This window comes from Myotis myotis, unplaced genomic scaffold (genome assembly GCF_014108235.1).
Source record: "Myotis myotis isolate mMyoMyo1 unplaced genomic scaffold, mMyoMyo1.p scaffold_m19_p_16, whole genome shotgun sequence".
NCBI classification, from domain to species: domain Eukaryota; kingdom Metazoa; phylum Chordata; class Mammalia; order Chiroptera; family Vespertilionidae; genus Myotis; species Myotis myotis.
In genome coordinates, this window is record NW_023416320.1 from 4571478 (window position 1) to 4598459 (window position 26982).

The window sequence follows — 26982 nt, forward strand, 5'->3', positions numbered from 1 at the left end:
AGAGGGATAGAAACATAAATGATGAGAGAGAATCATTGATTGGCTGCCTTCTGCTTGCCCCACACTGGGGATTGAGCCTGCAACATGGGCATGTGCCCTGACCAGGAATCAAACCTGGGACTCTTCAGTCCACAGGCTGACTCTCTATCCACTGAGCCAAACCAGCTAGGACTTTTTTTTAAAAACATGTTTTTATTGATTTCAGAGAGGAAGGGAGAGGGAGAGAGAGAGATAGAAACATCAATGATGAGAGAGAATCATTGGTCAGCTGTCTCTTGCACTCCCCACACTGGGGATTGAGCCCTCAACCCAGGCATGTGCCCTGATTGGGAATTGACCCTTGACCTCCTGGTTCATAGGTCGATGCTCAACCACTGAGCCACGCCGGCTGGGCTCCAGCCACTTGCTACTCTCTGTCCTGCTCCCTCTGGATGCCAGCCACCTCCCTGTTCTTCCTCCTTTAGCTTTTGTATCTCTAATGCCGATTCACCATGAAGTGGCCGGAGTTAATAATTTCAAACTTGTATAGTAAAGCATGCTATGAGGCTGCAGAAAGTCCTTTTAATGCTTTCTATTGCACTTAGAAGATCCCACCTCCTCCTTGAGCCCTTCAGGTCCACAGATCTGGTCCTGTCCACCCTTTGACTTGACCTCCTACCACTCTTGTTTCAAACAAGCTGGCCTGTCTGTTGTCCAAACACACTTTATTTTTGGCTCGTTGTTCTCGCTCTTTCTACTAATTGGGAAGCTGATCCTCAGGATCCTGGCATGGCTGGTTCGTCAGCATTCTGGTCTGACCTCAAATATCATCTTCTCCCTCGCTACCCAACGTAAACTCCCCCCTCATTCTCTATCTTACCACACTGCTTTATTTTCCTCGTAGAACTTACCTCTGTTCCCATACTTTTTGTCTATCTCGATTTATTTCCATGTTCATTCTCTATCTCAGAGGTTGACACACGGCTGTGGGTCCAATCAAGCCTGCCGGTTCTTGTAAATAAAGTTTTATTGGAATGCAGCCACGCCCACTTGTTTACATACTGTTAGTGGCTGCTTTGGCTCCACGAGATGGTGAAGCTAAATAATTGTGTCAGAGACCATCTGGCTTGTAAAGTCTAAAATATTTACTAGTACAAATTGGTAGTTACCGAATAGTCCTGGGGTGTAAAGTATAGCCTAGAGAAAATAGTCAATAATATTATAGTGACTGTGTATGGTGCCTGATGGGTACTACCTTTATTGGAGCGATCACTTCATAAATGTCTCATCGTGGGGTTTTATACCTGAAACTAATCTAATGTATGTTAACTGTAACTTAAAAAGAAAAGAGAAGAAAAAAAACACTTGGTTTCTGGCCCTTCACTAAAAATGCTCGTGGACCCCTCCTCTCTCCTTGCACAACCTGCCTGCCTTGCTCACTGCCAGTTTCTCGCAGCTCCAGGCACATGTGGTGCCCAATAAATAACTGCCAAATGAATGTAATGAATGAGGGGACACAGGACACTGTGACTGGCTTCGGCTCTAGGCCCATATGTCTTCTGAGCCCATATTTCTTGCAGGTAAAACAAAACGAATAGGGGGCCTTGTGTACATGCACATGCATGTTTGCATGCCTGGGAAAGAGAAGGCATGAGGCAAAAGGACATTGTGCAGGTTTTGCATCCATGTAGTCATTATTCCAACCCTGGTTCCACCACCTAGTGTCTGTATGACTCTGGGGACACAATTCAACCCCTTATGTTTCCGTCTCTTCACCGTAAAAAAGGAGCAAGATTCCTGCCTTTCATGGCTCCAGTGAGCATGTTAGAGATAACGCTGCCTGGCGGCAGATGCATGGCCACGGCGGTGGAGTGCGCAGCGGATGGGGCTTAGATTCTTGAAGTATTTGAAGGAACAGAGGTGGGTGGAGCCCAAAGTGCAGTCACCAACATTTTGGAAATTTGGTTCAACTCAATCATCTGACCTAACAGATGTTTAGTATGTAGCCCCTGCCTTCCATAGGCTGTTCCAGAAAGGTAGAAACTAGCCAATTAGACCATAACAGCCCTCAATTCCTGGGGAGCAGGTATACACAAGGCCAATTGCTACCTGCTGGGGAATGCAGAGACCAACAAGACACACTGCCACCCCTGCAGATCTTCTACAGGAGATCAGAGAAGTCCGCCTACCACACCTCTGCAGGGAAGGTTGTAAGAACCACAAGAGATATGCAGGCGCCAAAGAAGATCAGAAGAAGGGGATATGACCACACCAAGTTTATTTTTAGGTTCAGACGGAGAGTCCTGCAGTATTGTCACTCTTTTTATTTATTCTAGTTTCCTCTGATTTTATTTTTAAATGACCTTTATATACTACCTATTGCAATGTCTCAAATCTTATGTTTTTTTCCTAAGTAGGTGAGCAACAGTATTTAAAAAAATAATAACACAAAGGTCTAGCTTGAGGGGAAGACAGGCAGACATATAATTATTGGTGGCACATCATTTTTTTTTTCTTGTGCAGAGAAATATGATGGATTGGCTTTGGGTGTTAGTTCGTTGGGCACATGTGGCTCAATTAGCCAGGCTCATCTCCATCTGTGTCTTTCACTCCATTTTTTTTTTGGTATTAACTGAAGTACCAGTGTGATCATTGACATGAAGACTACTGAAAAACACCTTTACTCGGTCTCTATCTTTTGAGAAAATATCAAATAACTTGTAGATACAGTGCTAGGACCTGAAGATAACAGAGACGAACAGTGACTATTTTAAAACTTGGAGTTGTGACCTCATTAAATGCTGTACATTTCTTGTAAATGAAACAAGAAACGTATGAAAATGAAGTGCCCAGTTCTCGTCTCTCAGTCACTCAGTGAATGAGACATTGGGTGTTAGAAAGAAAATAGCAAACATTGTCTCTGCCCGCTAGGAGCTTCTTGTTTTGTGGGAATATTGATTGGTGAATCATTCATTGCTGCAGAGATTTTTAAAGTTACATGGCTGAGAGTATGTTGTAGCTCCTGGGTTCAGATCCCAGGCCCACACCTGACCATCTATTTGACCACAGGCAAATTACTCACCTTTCCACCACCTCAGCGTCTTCATCTGTAACCTGGAGATAATAATGTGTAACTCATAGTGCTGTTGAGAAGTTTGCATGCGAAAGCAGTGCTTAGTGCACACTAGGTGACCAGTGCACGTTACTGACGATGGTAGAAGGAATCTGTGGAGCTAAAAGAATATAATGTAGAAGGCGGGGCACTCAGATGTGGGTTCTCCATTTTTTACAAAGGATCTTTCCTAAAATTTTCTCTTGAGATTTAAGAATGATGTTTGCCTCATCTGTATTGGATTGATCCTCTGTGACATCTATGCACTCATCCTCTCCCTTTTTCTTTCGTTTCCTCACTGGATTCCCAATGATTCCAACATACGTATTTCCGATTTTGCCTAATGGTAGACACCACCACACTGAGAGAGTAGCTATTTAACAAATCAAATAGCTACTGTGCCAACCAATTTCCATGGACAGAGCCATTGGACTCTTCAGTATTCCCTCAGCTGGGGATGGGGTTGCAAGTAGCGTACTACACTCACATTACATATTCAACTGATAGAGAGTAACGGCAAAGCATGTTAACTGTAATCATAGTTTATTAAGCCATGGGAAGACATGGCGATATTTACATGCCATGCAATTGGGTACAATATATTTCTAGCAAGCTGTGGAGATAGAAGAGAAAATATATTCATTTGTTGGGTTGCAACTATATGCCAAGTCCTAGGTAAGGCACTGAGTTAACTCGGACATTTCATGTTTCCTATCCTCATGGTAATACAGAGATAAGTCTAGTTGTTATTATTAGGGGAGAAACCAAATAATATTGATTTAATACTTCCTGTGTTGAGTTCATAGGTAACTTTTCAATGCAATTCAATTCATTTCACTTCAGTTCAATTCAACTCATTATTTATTATACCCTAGACCAGTGGTTGGCAAACTGCGGCTCGGCAAACCGCGGCTCGCGAGCCACATGCGGCTCTTTGGCCCCTTGAGTGTGGCTCTTCCACAAAATACCGACTTCTGCGCATGGGCCACGAAGTTTCAATCGCACTGTACGTGCGCGCCCGAATGTGGTATTTTTTTGGAAGAGCCACACTCAAGGGGCCAAAGAGCTGCATGTGGCTCGCGAGCCGCGGTTTGCCGACCATGGCTAGGGCCTAGACTGAACCATGTTGAGAATGGTCCAGTTAAAGTCCAGGCAATTGTGCCTTTGGGGGCTCCCCAGGGGCTGGAATCATGTGGGGGACTTTCCCTGAGTAAAAGCCAAGGCCAGACTCTTTGGATAACAAGAGAGAGAAACTAAATCCAACAACTTGAGGCCAACAGGGAAGTTTTGGGGATGGCTCATGTCACCAAGGGGAGGACAGCATATATTCAGGACAAAGATAAGTGGAACATCACCCAGATGTGCCATTCTCATGTCTCTCTCTCTGCCCATCTGCTTCATCATCTCCTACTTTAGTGTGGCTCTTCCACCTGGTCAAGGACATAGCAATAGAGTCCTTGTTTCCATCACTGGAGAGCAACTGAGGCTTGCTTTGTAGGTCTCCAGTTGTAAAATATCAGAAATGGGCTCTGATTGGCCCAGCTTCCCTCGGCTGCAGCCACCTGTCCAATTCATAAAACGACTGAACTGACTTGCTTTTACAATCACCCTACAGACAGACTCCTTCTGGCACTCACCTAGCACTTGAAAACGTGGAAGAAAGTTTCCCAATTAACTTCTGATTAGGGAACGAACTGCTCATTGATTACAGAAACAATGCATAGTCACTCTAGAAAAATTAGAGAGTGAAACTTTAAAAGTACAAAGGAGAATACTATCTAGGAACAACTTCAAAGGTAGTTTTAAAAACTCTTTTTATTTTGTAATAATTATAGATTTACAGAAAAGTTGGAGAGATAATATGGAACATTTCTATATCCCATTCAGCCCGACTTCCTCCAGGGTTTAGCGTCTTGCATAATCACGATGTACTTGTCAAACTATGAAATTAAAATAGTAAAGTACTATTAACTGACTCAAGTCTTCATGTGGGTTTCAACAGTTTCCCCACCAATGCCCTTTTTCTGTTCCAGGATCTAAACCAGGATGCCACACTACAGACACTGGTCATGTCTCTTTAGTCTTCTTTCACCCATGACTTCTCAGTCTTTTCTTAGTTTCCATGGCCATGGTAGACTTGAGGAGTATGGGTCAGGAATTTCGACAAGCATGTCAAACTCGTGGCTGGCAGGTTAAATAAATGAGGCATGCGGCCCGCTGGCTGCGAGTTTGACATGCTTATATGTCCCTCGATTTGGCTTTGGTGTCTTTATCATGATTGGATTTAGGGTTATTGGTTTTGGGAACGAATACCACAGAGGGGACCTGCCTCTCTCATCACATCGTTTCAGGGGTCCATGCAGCCAACAGGACTTATCCTTGATCAACAGTGTCTCCATTGTGTGCTAACGAGCTCTCTCTTTCTAGACTCTAGTTTTTGGAAGTGAGCCACTAAGTCCAGCCCACACCTAAGGACAGGGTCATTCAGCTACACCTCCTAGAGTAGGGAATGACCTCATAAATTAGTAAAGGTAGTTTTTAATGTAAATTTTTCTTGACCAAAAAGGAGTCATAGTACATGTGGTAATCTGCCATCCTCCTCTTAATAATAATAATAGGCCAACAGAATGGATTTCCAAATCTAATGACTTTTAAAAGCTGCTAAGTATTGAACTGTGAGGATATATCAGAACTTGCTCCATTTGTTAGTTTGGACATTTAATTATTTCTAATGATTTTTTTCTGAATATTAAGAAAATCTGTTATTAACACCCTTCCAGCTGAATCTTTGTACAGTTATGTCTTATAAGGTAAAAATCTAATTACAATAGATGTATCAAAGCACAGGCATGTTTAAGAATTGGAGGTATGGAGAGGGGTGGGCTAAAGTAGGTTAGTAATAATAATAAATAATACAAAAATAAGTAATCTAAAAATAAACTGTTTTGCATACTTACAACTATAAACCTACTTTTGCCTATCCCTGTACTGTCAAATCGCCCCTTACAAAAGTTCTGGCACCATTACCTGCTCCCTTCTGCTGGTTTCTCGTGAGCGTCCTGGTGGGAGTTTGGCAGGGAGGATCTGCTGAGAAGATGTGGGCTGGGCTGTCAATATTAAGGGCAGTGGAGGGAGAGGAGGTGGGTTGAGGGCTGAGCCCCATCCTCGTTTAGCAAGCCTGAGCTCATGTATTAATATTAAAGGCAGTGCCGCCTTATTGAGCAGGACAGCCACATAATTTATCCATTTAGAAAAACCTTATTAACGTATGTATTGCAAAAGAAAATACACATATGCAAAAGCACATTAAATAAATTTAACTATCATAACTAATCTTACCGGGAACGTGCAGATAATGGTGCCCATACTTATGGTCATCAGGAATGGGAAAATTAAGTTCTTTTGGTGAGTGTGTGTGCCCACACACTCCTTGGCCAGGGTCCCAGAACTCTGTCTGAGTCCCTTCTAGTCCCCACCCCCCCTGCCCCTGGAAATAACTATTATTCTGTCCTTCATGGTAATAACCTCCTTGATACTCTAGTTTGAAAGTTATAACTAAGACACCTGCTCATGGCCACATAAACAGATAAGACAGAGGTTTACCAAGCAAACATTTAAACTTTCTGCCAGCACCGTCCTCCCGGGGCAGCAGTTTAGTAAGTGTGGGACGTGTTATCCGCTAGATCCTTCTGCGATGATGACACGCTCATGCTCAGTACAGGAGGGACTAGGCACGTGTGAACACTGAGCATTTGAAAGGTGGCCAGTGTTGAAAGTAAAATAAAACATTGCCCTGCTTTCTCTCCAAGACAGGGGTCCTCAGACTTTTTAAACGGGGCCAGTTCACTGTTCTTCAGACCGTTGGAGGGCCGGACTATAGTTTAAAAAAAAACTATGAACAAATTCCTATGCACACTGCACATATCTTATTTTGAAGTAAAAAAAAAACCACGGGAACAAATACAATATTTGTATTTGCATGTGGCCCGCGGGCCGTAGTTTGAGGACCCCTGCTCTAAGAGCTCCACTTGATGTTCCAACTATAGTGAGCATGTAATCCATTTCTTTCTATTATGTCCATTATGATTGCTGACAATATAGGCTATTGGTTATGTCATGAGTATTTTACTATTTCTGTTTACTGTTTTACTATTTATCTCATGCAAAGCAAGTGCCAAAATCAATTCCCAGTATTAAATTTCAATTGCTTAAAAAAAAAAAAGGTGGCTAGTGTGACTAAAGAATAAAATCCATTTTAGCCATAGCCAGTTTGGCTCAGTGGGTAGAGCGTCAGCCTGTGGACTGACGGGTCCCTGGTTCCATTCCAGTCAAGGGCATGTACCTCGGTCACACGTCCTTCCCAAATAGTTCTCTCTGTCTTTTCCTCTCTCTTCCACTCTCTCTAAAAATCAATGGAAAAATATCCTTGGGTAAGGATTTTAAAAAAAAAGAAAATGAAATTGTATTTAATTATAATTCATTTCCATTTTAGCAGGTGCATGTGGCTAGTGGCTGCCATATTGGACAGCACAGCTGTGCATTTTCGCAACACTTTCTCACATGCTGGTGTACTGGGTCCCCTCTGTCCCTTACGTGTGGGGGATGTGCATCTTAGTGAGATGCGGGATGGCGCTGGTCCCCCGGCCAGCGGTGGCAGAGGTCCCTGCTTGCTGCCATGCCCAGCGCTCTTCCCACACCGCCCTCCAGACACCAGCACCGCCCTGCAAAGGTCAGCGCACATGTGATCTCGTTGTTCTCAAGCATTCGTCTCAGCCCACAGGCTCAGCTGGAATTCGAGCAGCCCCCGCAGGGCCCTGTGTGGTTTGGTTTCACAAAGCGTCCCTCCGCCCAGCGACCTTTTGGCTCTGGGTCTACGGGGCCATGCAGCTATTTTTAAAGCTGAATTTTGCACAGACTTGTGTTATCACTAAAGTGATCTTACTTAAAAAAAAATCGTCCTCTCTTTTTTCTTTGGAAAAAAGAGTTCTCAGGGGAGCATGAATTAAATAGCATATTTTAAGAGTCAGGACCTTCTAATTTTCTGCCATCAGGTTCATGTTGAAAGAACATGGACTAAGGACCACCAGACGTGACTGCTGGTCCCAACTCTGCCTTGGTAGCATGTAGGGGTCGCCTGAGTAATCACTTGGGAAACAGTAGGCCATGGCTGCCTGTGATGGGCGAAGGCGCTTAGTATTTATGGGCCCCCATCCTGTGCATAGTTTCCATTGCTCTTGTCCTCACTGGACAAGAAAGCAGAGAGAGGGTAAACTTAGCTCTTGGCCTAATCACTTGTCCAGCCCTAACTGGTTTGGCTCAGTGGATAGAGCGTCGGCCTGCGGACTGAAGGGTCCCAGATTCGATTCTGGTCAAGGGCATGTACCTTGGTTGCGGGCACATCCCCAGTAAGGGGTGTGCAGGAGGCAGCTGATCGATGTTTCTCTCTCATCGATGTTTCTAACTCTCTATCCCTTTCCCTTCCTCTCTGTAAAAAATCAATAAAATATATATTAAAAAAAGAAAATATTAGAAAAAATCACCAGTCCAGAGCAGGTACTGAAATGTGCATTCTATTGACAGAAAGATGAAAAGAAAGGGAGGAAGAGTAAGAAAAGAAAAGAGTAAGAAAGGCAGGGAGGGAGGGAGAAAACAGCACCCTCGTTACCAGTGAATGACTTTCCATACCTTGTCTCATTACTCCGACTAGAGAGAGACTGACGCAAACCCTGGGGCTCAGAGAGGTCAAGCAACTTGCTAAAGGCCACACAGCCTCCAAGTAGTTTCTTATTCTACGGGCAAGTAACTGAGCTATAATCCACGTTCCCAGATGATCGTTCTCATTCTCTAGGTTGCGAAGAATGAGGCAGAGTCTTCGCTGAGTAGCTGTGCCCCCGGGTGAAGCCCCCTGGGTGACTTGAGAAAGACAAAGGTTTTAGATCACTTCTGTCCAGCAGCCCTTTCTCTTCCTGACTTTGAGCAAATCTCACACCAGGTTCCTGGGCTGCCATTCCCTGCACAGGGCTTTACAGGGGAGCAGCTCTCTCAGTAGGTCTAGGGAAGTATATTAATTTCACAGAGGCCCCCTTAGCAACTGGGAGGGGCCTTCCTCTGAACCATTTAATTTCACCTTTTGTCTGAGTGGAGAATGGGCATTTCCCCCTTAAATATCATCTCCCCCTCCTGCTTGCCCCTCATCCCACTCTTTGTTGTAGATGGTCAGGCCAGGAGGGGAGAAGGCCAAAAAGGATGGCTTTGCAGTCCGGGTCCCCTGAACTCTGAGGCCTAATCCCCTGTAATGACCTGAGAGTCTTTGGAAAGCGATGAAAGGAAGTGGCCTGGGGAGGGGCCTTGCCCTTCTCACCCTCTTTCTCAGAAGGGCCTGGGTAGCTTCTAGTGAGTAGCTGGCGGGGGTGGGGGTGGGGGTGGGGTGGGGAGGTGGGGGGGGCACACTTAGCTGGAAACTGCTGCCTGTCACAGAAACAGGGCGGAGAGAGGCGGGGGTGGGGGGGGGAGGGGGGGGTAGGGGGGGTGGGAGGGAGGATTCCCACCGGTTCACAGTTAGCCCAACCCCCATCGCTCTGGGGCACTCTGACTCCCAGCCCTGGTCCTTGGTAGAGGCTACGAACACTAGCATCTGGATTCCCAGACCTGGGCCCTGGTTCCGAGGTCACAGTCCAGATCTAGAAGGGGCCTGGGATAAGCGGCTTATTTGAAAAAATTTTTTTTAAAAAAATGATAAAATAGAAAAGAGCAGACATTTCAAGATAGTATGGCAGCATCTTAAGGGCAATATACTGTCACACAGATTGGGGTTCGAACCCAGACTTCATCTTGTTGAGACTCAGGTGTCTTAGTTTGTAGTGAGAATTAGAACTAAAAAATCATCAGCAAAGTGTAAGTTTTATTGCTCAAATGAGGCGTCTAAGTAATCAACTAAATGAATCTCTCATTTCTGGGGTGAAGAACGGGAGCCCAGAGAGGGGAGGTAGCTTAGTAAACGTTGCACAGCAAGTTAATAGCAGAGCTAAGATGAGCTACGCTCTGGCCGCTGAAATCAAAGTGCCACCGGAAGACTTCTGTAATCATAGCCCATCTTTATTTTCAAAGCGGAGTCTGCAGGGCACACAGATTGGGAGATAGTATCACCCACATCCCAGCGCTGTGAAAAATGACCACACGTCTCCTTTGGAATATTGTGATCATATTTCTGGATGGTGTTTTCTTTGGAGCAGAAATGAAAAACCATAATTTTTAACCCAAGAGCTGACATGCTGGGTAGTTATTACTGCTTGAGCACGGAGTGGCGTAGAAACTAATTCTGCTTCTGGAAAGAAATAACAGGAATGGGGAGAAAGCTTGAATGATAGCTGGAGAGGAGCTGTCTGCTCTTGAAGCCCGAGGTAACCAAAGCCAAGGCCCTCTGTTTTGATTAGACATGAATTCAATACAGTTCCTTTAATTGAATTCTTGGCCGCTCTGATTTTGTGGGGGGTGGCATTATGTGGGGTGAGTCGGATATTTTGCTCAGTCTGAGGTGGTTAGAGACTTTTCTAGAGTATGAATGGCGATCAATACAGCCATTAATGTATATTAATATGGTGTATCCCCATTAATAAGATTGGTAATACTGAGCCCTTGCAGGCTCTATAATTCTTATAAAACTTGGAAGAGGGGGGTATTTTTATCAGCTGCGTTTTTCAGATGAAGAGATCAAGACTCAGAGGTAACTTGCCAAGTGTCAACAACCCGGAAGTGGCTCTGATGGACACTGGGCATGACTCTCTGTCATTGTGCGAAGTCTTCTTCCTACTCACCTCCAGAATGTTCCAGAATGGAGTCCGTCACTCTGGTGCCTGCTGCTTTGGGGATGGAAGTGGAGAGTAGGGTTCACCCTGTGCTTCAAGGTAATAACTCAGGTGGCAGCTGATGGCTTTTCCTCTCCATGAGACTAGCCCGGTGCCCTTTCTGCCACTCCGCTCTCATTCAGGAAAGGGCAGGCAGGTCTGCACACATTCCCGCACAGAGCCCTTTGGCACGAAGCCCCATTGATGCAGCCTTGGGAATGGAGAGTCTTACTGGCTCCTGTTTCCTGGGTCCAGGTTCCTGCTTTGTCCCCTGTTCCTGTCACTGGGTTTGAGGTTTCTTTGCCTTTTGGAGCATGGTAGAGCATCCTTTAATTTTTCTTTCTCTACCTATGTGATTATTTATCTATCTATGTGATTATTTTATAAATAGCTGCCTTCCTTTAGATTATGCACACTCTGAGAGGCCAGAGCCCACATCAGTAATAACTCCAGGGTTTAACACAGGGTTTAGCACATAGCTAAAAATAGTAGCTATTACTGTATGTAATCAATATATATGTCTTTGTACATGTTAATGTATAAGTAAGTGTTACATATATGACTATCATTTATATATCCGCATATACATATACACACATCTATAATAATAAAAGGGTAATATGCTAATTAGACTGGACATCTTCCAGACGTCATTCTGGATGTCCTACCTGATGAAGCCTGGGCCCGAGGGAAGCCAGCTTTGTTCCTGGGTGCCTGCTGGCGGCCGGAAGAGGGAAGCCTGGGTCCCGGGTGACAGAGGGAAGCTAGTGCCAGCAGCCGGGGGAAGGAAGGCCTACTCTTGCATGAATTTTCTTGCATGAATTTTCGTGCATCAGGCCTCTAGTATATAAATAATAGTCCTTAAGCCCATTCAGTTCCTTCTCACTAATGCATCAATCACAGAGATATCAATTAGCATGACTATTGCAGCTCTCTGATTACTTGCTCTTGGCAGACATTGCTAATCAATCACCATTCTCTCTTCTGCTGAGACCCAAGGGAGCCTCAACATCCTTCTCAAGGCAACGCTCCAGGCAGATACTTACTGTCAATTAGTTGGACTTGGCCCAACAAATGAAACTTGGCCATCCCAAGTGGGAAAACTATTCTCAGACGTTATGTACAGTTGTACAACAGTTTTGTGCCACTGAAGTCACCTGGAAGAATTTTAAAAATACCAATGCGTGGAGTCCTCTTCAAGAGATTATGATTAATTTGTAATTCTAATGGGCTAAGAAGCACTGGCTATAACCAAAGGGTGTCTGTGCTGATGGTTCTTGACTGGATTCCATTTCCCTTGTGTTGTGCAAGTTCAGTTTATTTTCTTTTATGTGTGGTGTGTAATAACTCTACAATGGCAGCTTGGGCATTGAGAATACAGAAATGATAAAAAAGAGTGGTCTTGACTTCCTGGTAGGTCTCACATTAATGAAGGCCACAGGCAGGCATGAAGAACTCTTAAACAAGGAAGAGCGTGTGAGTTAACTTGTAGATTTATGAAAGCACAAGGAAGCCTGTGGCAGAGGAGGAAAGACATTGAGAGGATCTGGGAAGATTTTTTGAAGGTGGTTGGGGTTGAAGTAATTCTTGAGGAACAGGTAAGCTGGAGAACCACAGTAAACCCAAATCGTGGAAGACTTTGAATGCCAGACAAAGCCATACAGAGCCAGTGAAATAAGGGAAATGACATGGTTTTCAGAGTTGATCTTCAGCAATGAACTTTGGCAGCAAGATGGGTGATGGAGACTTGAGGGTTGGTGCACAATCTCTAGTCTGACTCATGGTCACAGGCATGGAGGAGAGAGGGGGAAACCGTATGAATGAATCAGGGGTGGAACGGGATTGTGGCAATGTGGGAGAGAGATTGACTACCACTCAAGTGAAATCTATGAGAATTAATTGTGTACTTGCTGTTATTTTGCATTACGCTCTGAACTCCTTGGGGAAAGATTTGCATTCCTAATTGGGGTTAGGTACTGTGTCAAATATTTGACACATAGCATCTCGTTAATCCTCATAACAATTCCACAGAGTCCCTTCTATTTTATGGACGAGCACACTCTTGTTATTTCCACTTCATAGATGAGGATCCTGAGCTTAGAAATATAGTTAATAAGTTCCCCAAGTTTGCACGGCCAGTAAGTGGCCGATTCAGGACCCAAACATGGAAAGTTCGACCCCAGAGCACATGCATTGACCTGTGATGACTCTGCCTTAATTATTGCTCCATTTCAATGGTTCTCAGAGACCATTTTATACTCCCCACTCGGGAGACACTTAGAAATTTCTGTAGACAGTTTTGTTGTCTCAGTGGGAGAGTGTGTGTGTTACTGGCATTTAATGGGCAGAGACCAGAGATGTTGGTAAAAACCCTTCAATGCACAGAACAGTTTCTATCTCTCCTCTTCTGACCCCAAGAAAAACTGAACCAGTCCCAAATGTCAATAGTGCTGAGGTTGAGAAACCCTGTCTTATTCCCAGGACCTAACTCAGTGCCTGGCACACAGGAGGCTCATTCTACATGTCTGTGGAATTAAATGGAACTACTGACTGTGCATTCATATTTGTACAAATTTAAATTTGTGTGAATATATCTCCTCACACGTGTGCATTTTTAAATCCTGACGTATTCTCCCGATCACAGAAGTTTTACTGTGTGTGTGATCTTTACTTCCTGTCAAATCTGTAATGTTGGGGCGATGTTTCTAATTTATCCCAGTCCAAGTCTTATCTCCTGTAATTATGCTGTCTCCTGGTTTGGCCACTGTCCCATGGATAGGAATTTCACTTTAAATCCTCCAGTTGCTGTACTGACTTAGAAAAGATTTGGGGGTTTTTGAGTGTTTTTCTTTCTTGTTCCTATCCCACCCTGTTGGAATTCATTGCATCACCCTATACTTCCCTCCCTTGATTACATGGTATGGGGTAGTCGGGGGACTTACTTAGGAGGATGGGCGGCCTGCTCTGGCCCACCAAAGAAACTTCCTGAATAATAAGATCCATGTCAAAGCTCCCTGTGTGAAGTGGTTGTGGCTGGAAGCCTCAGTTCCCATCCAGAAGACAACATATTCCTGAACTTGGGTGATGTGGGCTCAGAAAGCTCTGTCCCTGGTTGTAAACCCAATGGGCTTTGGAAATCCAACATGATTACATTCCCCTGGATCACATTTCCAGCTGACAGCTGCTGCTCAGTCCTCTCCTACCCCCAGCCCCTGATATGCTCCGGGATATTTTTTTTAAAGTGATGACCACTTAAGAGCTTTGTTCATTTCCTAAATTCCACATTTTCACTCCATTCTGTCATAATTGCATTTGGTGCAGCTGCACTTAGGGAGCGGGCTACCCGGTGGGAGGGCATGTTTTAGCAATAGGGTCATTTTTAGGAAAGAGCTGAGGAGTAGGGGGGGTCCCCTCCATCTGCATCTTGAGGGGAGGTCAGTTGGCTTCTCCACTGAACCCCTAGGTCTGGTGGTAGCGGGTGGACTGTGCTGGATCCAGCCAGATTCCCCAAAGGTGCCCAAGAACAAACTAGTGAGCATGGGTGGGGAGGGTCATTCTAGTTTGCTCATCCCCTCAAGGTCATGCCCATTGACCCTGAAGGTCCTTTAAGTTGTTGAGCACTATAGTGTGTCATAAGTCTGCTGGTCCTGAAAGACAAGGGTGAACACAAGCTGAAATGGAGGGAATCCTTCGGGGTCACTATCCCACCTACTTCTCCCTTTGGGATTTTGCTTCATGAGCAATGGTTGTATCAGTTAGGATGCATTACCTTATGAACAACAGGAAAACCAACCAACAACTAACTGCAAAGTTCAGAGACAAATCTTCAGTCCCAGATGATGCGGTCATTAATGACTTGATTATTTTCCATGTTTCTTCCTGGCTTCACCCGAAGCCCCCTTCTTTCTTTGTTCCCAAGATGCAGACCAATGGCTCCTGTGGTCATGCGTCTTCTTGTCTCATCCAGCAGATGTCAAAGCTTCTTTTCCTGAGATTTCTCAGGGTAAGTCTTGAGATTCATTGTGAATTGGCTAAGGGTACAGAACTGCTTCGAATCAACTTTCTGAGCCGAAGTTATACACTCTCCTTTGGGAAAGCAGATGGAAGCCAGACCATTAGGAAGGAGAATGGCTGACGGCAAAGAGATTGCCAACCAACATCCATTATGCGATTTCTGCTTGGTCTTCTTGGCGTTTGGATATCAGTCATCTATTAAGATAGCGATTTGGCCTACTGCCTGTGTGTTTGAAGAGCCCCCTCCAGCAAGTTCTTACCCTCTGAAACCCATTCACTACCACTGTCTGCATGGCCACTGCCTAAAAATCTAGACCTAATTTATTTAACAGGGCACACAAGTGATAGAATTTTGATAACACTCTTAACTTTAGAGCACCTGTAATTTAAGGAAATATTATCTATGAAAATGTATCTATAAATGCATTCCTTCATATTCATTCATTTATTCTAATACCTCTTTATTCACCATTCTTTTATCCATCCATCCCATCAAAAATATATTGTTAAATATCTGCCATGTGCCAGCCACTGTACAAGCTACTAAAAATAGCTGTTTCCCTAAAGTCCAAATTACTATTATATTTTGTTGTGTGTTGCTAGTCAGTTTCTATTTCCTTGTGACTTTCCTTTTCCAAATATCCTCAATTTGTCACTATTCCTCACCCTGTTTATGACTACTATATTTCTTTTACTTATCAAGGCCATCTTGCACTCCACAAAATTTGTAACAAAACCATTTGTTGCACGTGTACCTGGGGTTGCCTTCACAAACATATTTCATGATGACCAGAAGAACATTGATGCTTTCTAAATAATTTCTCAATTTCACTGTGGCAAAGACTAAAATTTTTTACTGAATTCATTGGGGGTGACATTGGTTAATAACATTATATAGGTTTCAGGTGTATAATTCTATAATACATTGTATATTGTATTGTGTGTTCACCACCCTAAGCTACATCTCCTTTCATCACCATTTATGCCCCTTTGCCCTCTTCTCTCTCCTCCCAACCCCCTCTCCCTCTCATAATCACCGTACTGTTGTCTGTGTCTATGAGTTTTATTTCTTTGCCTAATCTCTTCACCCTTTTCACTCAGTCCCCCAAACCCCCTTCCCTTCTGACAGCTGTCAATTTGTTCTCTGTATTTGTGAGTCTGTTTCTATTTTGTTTGTTAGTCTATTTTGTTCATTAGATATGACATATAAGTAAAATCACATGGTACTTGTCTTTCTCTGACTGGCTTATTTCCCTTGCATAATACTCTCCTGGTCCATCCATGCTGTTGCAAAAGGCAAGATTTTCTTCTTTCTTCTTTCTTCCTTCCTCCTTCCTCCTTCTCCTCCTTCTCCTCCTTCTCCTCCTTCTCCTCCTTCTCCTCCTTCTCCTTCTCCTTCTCCTTCTCCTTCTCCTTCTCCTTCTCCTTCTCCTCCTTTTCCTTCTCCTTCTCTTTCTCCTTCTCCTTCTTTTTAATGGCCGAGTAGAATTCCATTGTGTAAGTGATGGCAAAGATTTCTTAAGCAAAGAGTCTTCAATTCTACTATGGCCAGGAAAAGGAAACCTATATTCTTTCACTGAGTGTAGATTTATAAAAGTACGAAGGAAGAAATGTTTCCCGCCCGCCTCTACCCCTGAGAAGTCGCACAGGAACACCAGGCCAGTGGAGATGGAGTAGATTTGGAATCAGACAGACCTGCATTTGGACCCCTGACTTGCTATTCACTAGCTCTGCTCCCTTGAGTCCTCATCTCCTGGAGCCACAGATCCCTTTTCTGTTAAATGGGATCACGCTTCCTCCTGCACGAACAGTGTGGTGCTTTACCTTAGGGGCGCACGAGAGCAAGCACATCACTCAGGGTGCAGCGAGCTCTCTCATATCTCCTTTTCTGTCCCTTCCCTTTGATCCGAAGAACGCACTGTCCACATAAGAATGGGTCACAGGGTCATGGTTGGGAGAAAGCTTTGGGCAGAGACTTTTTAGCATGTTTTTAATGCTGCCATGTATCATAGGGTACAACGGACTATATAGTTTAAAAAAGAGTTTAAGAAATATGCAGCCAAATTATTTTTATCATTAAGAATGTTGCCATAAAAATGAACTTGTATGCATGTATGCATAACCCATGGACATAGACAATAGGGTGGTGGAGGCCTGGGGTGGGGGCTGGGGGTGGGCTAGAAGGGGTCAATGGGGGGGAAAAAGGAAATATGTAATACTTTCAACAATAAAGATTAAAAATATATATACAAAAAAGAATATAGCAAATGATGAGCTATTGACTTCTTGAGCGAAGTGATGTATTTTGAACATTTGTCGCTAACGAAGCTCTCAATGTCCTAATTTGTACGGAAGTGTTTGTAATGTTAGTAGATCAAAAAAGAAATAGCCATTGTCATCCAATGTAATGGAAGAAAACAATGTTTATTCATTGGCCTCCATGAGCTAGGGACTATGCTATGTGTTTCCTGCCTTCACATATAGTTTTTAATCCCCCTAATAAAACAGCCCAGATTCTTGGCCCTCAGTGTAGAGAGAAGAATGAGATATTAGGGGGCCTTTGCAAGCTTTTCTGTTTCATCACTGGCATCTCTAGCAGTTGTTATGGGAAATCTCTCCGGAAAGCCAAGCATAACAATCGGTAATGCTTCACACATAACGTGCCTGCTTGCCGATGAGGTTACATCTGCTTCTCACATCCACGCTGAGAAAGGCAAGGCTTGCCGATGCCTGTTGATGCATCTGCGCCCCTCCTTCCACGTTCATGATACAAAATCTGAATTTGCTCCAATTTCTCAAAGACGACTCTGCTCACCAAATACTATACTTTTACAAGCTACTATTTCAACCTTTATTTTCTACCACTTTCCTACAAGGAAGACACATTTCATGAATTCAGCTCATGCACGTCCTATGACTTGCTAACTGAAGGAAGACCCCGGAACTCGTCCACGTCTCTCTGTTCTCTGCCACAGCTCTGACCGCTGTGATGTCTCTGCTGCCAGAGTGTGAGATGTTTTGAGTGCTTACGATTTACCAGGCACTGTTTGGGGGGCGCTTTGTTCCTATGATCACATTTTAACCCCAATAACATCTTTGGAGGCGGGAAGCACTTGCAAACCTATTTTCAGATATACAAACCGAGGCACCAAAAAATTAAAGATTTTGCCCACAACTTGTAAGTGACAGAGCTAGGAAGTCAAATGCAGGCGGCCAGACTCTGGTGCTCACATGCTGGACCACGGCCCACTTCTTTTGCTCTGACATTTATGTAAGAGTTTCCTGTTTTTCCTGTATCCTCTTGACCTTCTAGGAATCTTCACCCTGCAGCCTGTTCAAGCTCATTATGATCCTACTAGAGGCCAATGCACCAAATTCGTGCAAGGGGCTCGGCCCTTACAGCCCTGGCTGTCTCAGCTCTTGTGGCCCCGGCTGCCTCGCGGCTCCTCAGCCCCGCCCACTGGTCGTTCTGGAAGGTCGTCCTGCCGTCCAGTCTAATTAGCATATTAGCTCTTTATTATATAGGATCATCTTCATGTTTGAAACTCCTAATGGCTCTTTTCCGCCTTCAGCATGAAGTCCAGATCCTCATCACGCCCACAAGCTCTGCATGGTCTAGCCTTGCCCACCTTCCAGCCTCATCTTGCTATGGTTGATCTTTCTCTCTTTAGGTCCATGGCCATCCGATTACACAGTGAGTTATGTAGTGCTCCATCCTCCCACACGGGCCCTTGCAAAAGCAGGCTTTCCTGGGATTGCCGAAATTTCTCTCCTTGCATGTTTGTATCCTGAGTTTAATTCTGATCATCCTGCTAGTGGGCACTCCCCTAGTTTTGGACATTACTCCTCTCCCACTTGTTTCCTTCCTCCTCCCTGGTTCTTCCTTTCCATTTCCTTGTGGGCTTCTTTCCCCCTTCCCGTTGTACCTCAGAGATCTACCATCAGTTCCGGGCCTCTCCTCCCTCCCCCTCACCTACCCGTCTTCAACTCATAAACTCTTCCTCCGTTAAGCAAAGCGATGGCTTAAACTAAGGCTGCTGCGGATTATTGCCAACTCTCATTCTCAAACTCCATGCTGGGTTTTATATGCTGATTCTGCTGACTTCTAGATGTCCCTCCTGGACATGTGCACAAAGACTGCGAAATCAACACGTCCCAAACTGTGTCCATTATCTTCTCTGGAAAACTGCCAGCTGCTCCTGTATTTCCACAGTGAATGGTGTGTCCATCCGCCTGGCCATCTGTACTGAAACCTCAAGGTCATCCTTACCTTTCCATTTTGTTTACCAGGTCTTTGCATCTAGTCCTAGAAAGAACCTTTAGATCAGTGGTTTTCAACCTTCTGACCCTTTAAATACAGTTCCTCATGTTGTGACCCAACCATAAAATTATTTTCGTTGCTACTTCATAACTGTAATGTTGCTACTGTTATGAATCGTAATGTAAATATCTGATATGCAGGATGGTCTTAGCCGACCCCTGTGAAAGGGTCGTTTGACCGCCGAAGGGGTCGCGACCCACAGGTTGAGAACCGCTGCTTTAGATGCTCAATTGGCAACTAGTAAGAGATATAGATGTTATAATTCCTCTTGTTATTATTTCTACTGAACCCACTGGCCACTTAGGAACATTACTGTTTTACCAACGCTAGTAAAACATACTTTAATTGCATTAGCCAAGCTTTTCTTAGTCAAGAAGCCTAATTTGGATATCCAAACCACCTCCTCAGCAGTTCACCAGGAAGGGTACTAGAATAAATTATCAGCTCCCAAGAATAAATCTTCTTTCTTTACTCTGAAAAAAAGACATATCTTTTTACTTTGAGAAAAAGAAATCATTTAAAAAGACTGTAATTTTCTTCTTCTTTTTTCCTCTCTAACCAGTGAAGTGGACATCAAAGTGCAGAGTGTTTGACAAGAGGACCAGTTGGTTCCATTCAGGGGCACGTTATGAATTGTTCCTTTTTGACAGGGGGAGCAATTCATTATGTTTTGTTTATGTAGCACCTCCCGGGGGTCGTTCCTAAGTGGTTCTCAAAAGGCTTCTTCTCCCTGGAACACACTTGTCCTTCGGGGTTCCCAGGGACAGGGGATGGTGTGTGCAAATAAAATAAACTCAGCCTGAAGGCCAGTAATTTAGATTAATAAAGAGCTATGTTTATACAACTCCATTAACAAAAGTCTCCATGGCAAGTTGAACCCAAGTTTCTCAGGCCGCACAGCCATTTCTAAACAAGACTAGATGGAGGATGTTAAGGCTGCAGGTCTACAAAATAAGGAGAAAGTCTCTTCAGAGTCCTCAGACCCTTGTGATGAATTCTGGGACCCCTCCCCCATTTCTCAGGAGACCACTCAGAAGTTGAAGTGGCTTGAATTTGGAAGATTCTGTAGGAATTAGCTCAGACCCCTCTATCCATCCATTCATCCCTCCTCTATCCATTCATTCACACATTTTTGCTTATTCCCAGCTCCTACAAGGGAACCAGCCAGGAAAAAAAGCATTTCAGGGATTAGAGACGCCTACATTACATAACACCCAGGAGCTTTGATCTGAATCGTCATTGAAACCATGTGAGACAAGTAGGGCTTAGTTTAATTCTCTCCAACTTTTTCTAAAAAGAATGAAGACCCACAGCAGTTACAAGATTTGCCCAAAGGAAAGAAAGCTGCTGTTTACTGGATACCTATTAGGTCCCAGACAAGGTGTGAGGGCTTTTCGTATTCATGATTTGATCGCATGGTGTAGGGAATACTGTGAACTGTGTGTGCGTCCTGTGATGGATGCGGAAAGGGAGCCGTAGGAATTACAGAATGGCTGTGGTCAGCAGGAGGTGGGAAGCTGAACAGTCTCTGGCTTTCCGATGGCCTCATGTTGCCTCGCCTGAGACCACCGAGGGTCAAGGTCCTCACCCTCTGCCAACCCCGTCCCTCTGCGACATCCTGGCTTTCTTCCCCTTTCCTCCCAAAGTTTGAAGAAGAAGGGTCAGAAAGGAAAACCACAGCGTCAACACGAATAGCTGAGGGAGGGCTGGGCTGGGAGGAGGGTCCGTGGGAGTGTGTGGCTGTGTGAAGATAACATTTTCCACCAGGGCCGGGGAGCCGGGGGAGCGTGGCCCTCCCCCCAGGCCTGCCTCTCCCCCGGGCGTTTCTTAACCAGCAGTTGACAGCCTTGCCCTCCTCCTTCACACCCCGGACTCTGCTCTAAGAGGTCTCTGCCAACTCCTCCTGGAAGCTGGGTTCTCCTTGGCTCCGGTGCTGGCTCTCTGTAGCTCCTTTTCTGCCTGGATACCGGCCCCTCTTGACTTCAGTTCCCATCTCTGCAGAGGGGAGCCCAGAGTTGCTCCTGCTGCCCAGGCCTTGTCTGAGCATCACCTCTGCGGTTCCCGAAGGTGCCCGATGGCCTTCTGCATCTGGTCTCCCCACCAAAGTACCCCTTGCACCTCCTATCCCATCATTGCAACATGCCACATTGTCTCCTAGTCAGAATGTTCCAAGCCATTTTGTAAGTGCTAGCATACAAAGCAGAAAACAAACTCTCAATCTTCACGGAGCTTCCAGACCACGATGGTAGATGGGCGTGTGGCTGCAGGTGGGGTCAGTCAGAGTTTTCTTGGCATGGTGTGTATTCCTCCATTGTAACTCCGCTTTCTTCTGTCTGCTGTGAGGTATTTTCCACACATGGGTCACCTCCTTTTGAGTCTGAGCTCCCAGTCACTTTCTCATTCATCTCTGTGGCCCTCTCTGCTCTGAGAGGCTGGTGGCACAGAGTGGGCGCTCAAAAAATGTTGCTTGAATATAAATGAATGAATTTATTTTTTAAAAATATATTTTTATTGGTTTCAGAGAGGAAGGGAGAGGGAGAAAGAAATAGAAACATCAATGACGAGAATCATTGATCACTGCCTCCTGCATGCCCCCTCCTGGGGATTGAGCCCACATCCCAGGCATGTGCCCTTGACCTAAAATGAACCCGGGACCCGTCAGTCTGCAGAGCAACACTCTATCCGCTGAGGCAAACTGGCTAGGGCTAAATGAATGAATTTAGAGGCCGAGGTGTGGGTGGTAGAACATCCACCACCTCTTCCTAGCTGTAGAACAACCCGTCCCCTTCCCCACTACACTGCTGTAGAGTTAACCTCAGGTCTACTTGAAACACACTGTGAACTTGAAACCAGCTCCCTGGTAGGAAGGAAGAATCAGTAACATATTTCAAGGTTTAGCCTTATGCCAGGCACTGTCTGAACACTCCGTGAAATCCAACATTATCTTCCCATAGATCCCAGGAGGTAGTACTGTTATCCTTGCTTTACAGGTAAAGATACTGACACTTAGAGGGGGGTAGATGCTTCCCGAAGGCCAGACAGCTGGTCTGCAGCAACACTGGAGTTTGAACTCTGACCTGGGTATGTTCAGAGCCCATCCTACCGTTTTTCCGGCTCATAAAAAGCCGAAATATACATCTGGCTCAGGATCTAATCGCCATTTCCTTTCATGTCCTTCAATTTTAGGTCACCCCGGATCCTCCAGAACCCTGGCGAAGGAAATCACCAGCCGGTAAGACATGAGTTTATTACTGTGACACTTTTCAATGTGCCGGCAGCGAATTTCCCCCCAAATGCAGTGAACTTTTCAGCTCTTCCCGGCGGAACTGCGTGCGGTCGGTCAGGATGGTGCTGGTCAGCGAGCATCCAGGGGATGTCAGTTCTCTCCACAAGCTCCTATCTGTCCGGGGCCGCCATCAATAAAGCCCTTGAAGCAGATCTGTACATTGGGGGCCGGCTGGCGAGGCACGTGCCATGAAGCACCCCTCCCCAATAATCAAACTCTTGTAAGCCGCGCTGAATGAGGGCCTTTCTCCCGGGAGAAGTATATGTTTGTTTGTTGGCATGGCCCGAATGACTTAAAGAAAATGCCGGAAACCAGCGCTGCTCTCCGCCCTGAAAGGAACATTGGCCCTTTGTTCCAGAAACGCATTTGCAGGCCGGCTTCTGAGGCGGGCCTCGCACTCCCTCACGGGTTCTAGGCCTTTGTAAGCTCCTGGCATTGAAGAGCCCAGGGCTTTCTTTTGCCTTTTTTTCTCCCCAATGAATCCCCCATTGTATTGACCACGTTCTCCCTCGATTTTGATGAAAGCAACCACTCTCCAAGCCAAGTAGAGTGGAAAGATTAGGACCCGGAGTAAAATTCGCTCTCCTTGTAGGCTGTTTAGTGTGAAAGGGTTCGACACGTGGGCATGGAGGCCGGAGCCCCAGTGTATTCTCACTTTCTCTTCGTTCAGGAAGAGCATTCACACTTGTTTTAGTCACTGGGTTTAAAAATATTTTCCATGGCATCTATACACTGTCTTTTGATTTCCTTTCTTTTTTATTCTTTTTAATTTTTTTTTAGTATTATAAGGTTTTATTCCCAATGATTTTCTTAACAGACCTGTGGGGCCGACTTGGAGAGGCAATGTCATATAGGGTCCTGGGGTAGACGGAGGCCGTACAAACCCGGCTTCCTTCCTGTCTCTTTGTGATGTAGGGGAGGTCTTTATCTCTGAACCTCACTGGCTTCTACCTGCAAAACGGGAGTCAGGTGACTGTTTAGTCTACCTGGTGGTGAAGAGGGCTGACTCAGGCAGGCGAGGTGCCTAGCACAGTCATGCCAGAGGCGCTTAACAAACACCTGCTGGGAAAGGTAAAGACCCTGAGTGGCAAGGAAGTTAATAGACACACTGTATGTGTTTTGCTGGGGCTGCCGGAGGAAAGGACCACAGACTGGGTGGCCGAGACAACAGATACAGATACTGACTCCTTCACAGTCCAGATGTAGAATCTAAGATCAAGGTGTTGGCAGGTTTGGCCTCTTCTGAGGCTTCTCTCCCTGGCTCATAGATGGCTGTCTTCTCCCTGTGTCCTCATATGGTTTTCCCTGAGTGTGTGTGTGTGTGTGTGTGTGTGTGTGTGTGTGTGTATCTGTATCTGTGTCCTAATCTCTTCCTCTTCTTTTTTTAAAAAATATTTTTATTGATTTCAGAGAGGAAGGTAGAGGGGAGAGAGAGATAGAAACATCCATGATGAGAGAATCATCGATTGGCTGCCTCCTGCATGACCCAAACTGGGGGTTGAGCCCACAATCCGGGCATGTGCCTTTGACCAAAATTGAAGCAGGGACCCTTCCGTCTGTAGGCCGATGCGCTATCCACTGAGCAACACCAGCCAGGGCCTAATCTCCTCTTCTTATAAGGATGTTAGGCATGTTGCACTTAGGGCCCACCCTACTGGCCTCATTTTAATTGCCTCCAAAGAGACCCTGTCTCCAAATACGGTTGCAGGCTGAGGTCCTTGAGGGCTAGGACTTTAACATATGAATTGTGGGAGACACAATGTGGCTATAACACAAGGAGTGCCTGGTTGGCTCCAGTGAAAACATGCATTTGATTTTATATACAAAAGAGCAGGCAGTTCCCTCTCAGTCTCCCTTCTCCAAATTCTCTGAGTGAGCAGCATGCAAGCTGCGTGGAACAGTCCTTCCCCCAGTTTTATTTATCCTAAGTCCAGTCCTAAGTCTCATTACCCCAAGATGGAAAGCCCTTTGAGGCCAGACTATTATTGCCATGTTCATGGCTCCCAGCTCGTGTTCACCATGGTGGGCCCAGGAGAAGTACTTGGAGTTGGTTCATTTGGTTCACCATGCATCCTGGTCCATGCAGTGTTGCATGCCTAGACTATAGCTATGTTCTCAGTGAACATTCATGCATTCCTTCAGCGAACATGCACTGAGCATGCATGATACAGTCTTTGCTTTTGAGGAGCTCGCAGTCCACTGGGAAGACAGACTTATGTCATTTCAGATGAATAAACATGGTTTCATTGAAGTGTGTTGAAGGTAGAGAGAGAGTGGCAGAACTATAGATAAGAGCAGGTTGGAGTCTCGAAGAAGAGGCAAGGGGTCCAGGAAGGCTAGAATGCCAGACTTGCTGCTGAAAGCATAGGCCACAGGTCAACATCATGGCATCACTTGTGAACTCATTGCAAATGCAGACTCTCAGGCTTGACCTTGGACCTGAGGTCTCAGAATCTGCTCTGTTCTCAGACTCACATCAGACATTATAAATGAAAGTGCCACACAGGATAGAATATCAGTGAGTACATGGGTGAGTGTAAGAAGAGCCGTATGGCTCTTAGTCCACATTTTGCTTTCTCATCAGGGCTGTGCTAAGACTACCATTCCTACCAGTATTGCAGCAGCGGCTGCTGCAGTGTCACTGGAGTACCTGCTTGGTCTTCCCACAGCTATTTCATACTTTCATTTAATACTTCAACACCCAGTGAGGGATCATCAGCGTCTCTATTTTACTGGAGGAAAAATATGACACAGAGAAGCGCCTCGCTGAAGGTCCCTTGGTTGATGGTCCCAGAGTCGAGTCTGAGCCCCAGTCCTGCCACTGGAGCCTGGGAATTTCCTGGGTCACTTCACGGTGTCCAGCCAAGACCAAGATGAACGCATTGGCGATGCTGAGGTTCAGAACGTTATGGGGCAGAGGGCCACCTTCCTCCCTGTGGGCCTGGTGACAAAGTCCATGTTTTATTGGAAGGGAGCTTTTGATGATGAGGGTTGGAAAGGAGGGGTATGAGGGGAGGGGGCAGGGAATTAGTTATTTGCCCCTTTTCCCTTACACGTGGGCAGAGGGGGCACGGCGCTCTGCATCCCGGATGCTGGGGCTATGTTCCTTAGCAGAAGGTAAAGTGCCTTTCAGGGCCACTGAGCATGTCTGAAGCATTGGTCCCCCGGCGCCATCTCTGTAGTCTTAGCTGCATGGTAGTGTGCAGGTCGCCTACCTCTTCGAGTCAGTTTCCCCCATTTCATTTTCTCCCCAGGGCTGGGTAAGATTGCCGTTCCTACCGGTGTTTATGCAGCAGCAGCCGCTACAGGGCAACTGGGGTACCTGCTGGAGAGACAAGGACAGCCATGGTGGCGCCTACTCAGGGCTCACAGGGACACTCAGTGGTGAGGGCTGCGCTGGCACAGAGTAGGACCCCTGGAAAGGCTCACTGAAGGAGCCAGCAGTTCTGAAAGCGTTTTGTAGATGGACTCGAGTGAGCTGCGCACACAGGAGCAGTGCCACTCTCCGTGGGCTGGGGCACCTGCCGGTTCGCCCAGGAATCTGTCCCCCAGCTACCAGGCCTGGGCCCTGGGCGACTTTCTGCAGGCCCAGAGGCCGGCTTTGCAAAGAGGAGCAGACAGCATCCTCTGTTCAGGTCTTGGGGCTCCTCTCGCCAGAGGCCGTGGGGGTTTGGAGTCAGAGAGCTATTGAGGGGGAGCCACAAGGACACGTTCTCTCCCCGCGGCCGGGAGGGAAGACAGAGCGGCCTGGCACAAGGGGAGGTTGTTTCACATCAGCCGGCAGCCGGCACATTCGGTCAAAGCAGCTGAAGGAGAAGAGTCATCAAAACACCCAGGGAGACGAGCCTGGTGCGGGCAGCAGATAAAGACGCGAGGGCGGCGGCTCCCGGCACACTGGCCCCCTTCACCCGGCGCTGGCAGCCACGCTCTCGCCATTGTCTGGGCCGTGGGCTGTGACGATGGAGACTCGCTTATTTTCCTTCTTGAAGAAAGGACTGATGTTTGAGGAAAGAGGGTTTGTGTTGTATGGGCAGTGACTGCCAAATGAAACCCTTTGGTTGGGAAAATAGTGAGGCACACATTCAAACTGGCCCCTTGTCCCTGGGAGTGGAGAAGATGGGGGGAGGGGGGCTCCATCTCAGATCTGGTCCCTCGGGGCTTTCCGGCCACTGTCCTTCCTGCTGGAGGCCAAACTGGTGGCCAATGACTTCCATGGCTGACCCGGCTTCAAGTCTCCCCTAACCCAGCTGGTGTCGCTCAGTGGTTGAGTGTCGACCTATGAACCAGGAGGTCACGGTTCGATTCCCAGTCAGGGCACAGGCCTGGGTTGCAGGCTTGATACCCAGTGTGGGGCTTGCAGGAGGCAGCCAGTTGATGATTCTCTCTCATCACTGATGTTTCTATCTCTCTCTCCCTCTCCCTTCCT

At 46.0% G+C, this 26982-nt stretch overlaps 1 long non-coding RNA gene across 1 annotated transcript in view; it reads left to right on the forward strand.

Moving 5' to 3' along the window:
- LOC118670522 overlaps positions 1-26982 on the forward strand; it is a 37978-nt gene that overhangs the window by 6734 nt on the left and 4262 nt on the right. Inside the window, exon 2 of the long non-coding RNA XR_004972363.1 lies at positions 22457-22502. This is a non-coding gene — a long non-coding RNA (uncharacterized LOC118670522). The remainder of the gene's footprint in view (positions 1-22456; positions 22503-26982) is intronic.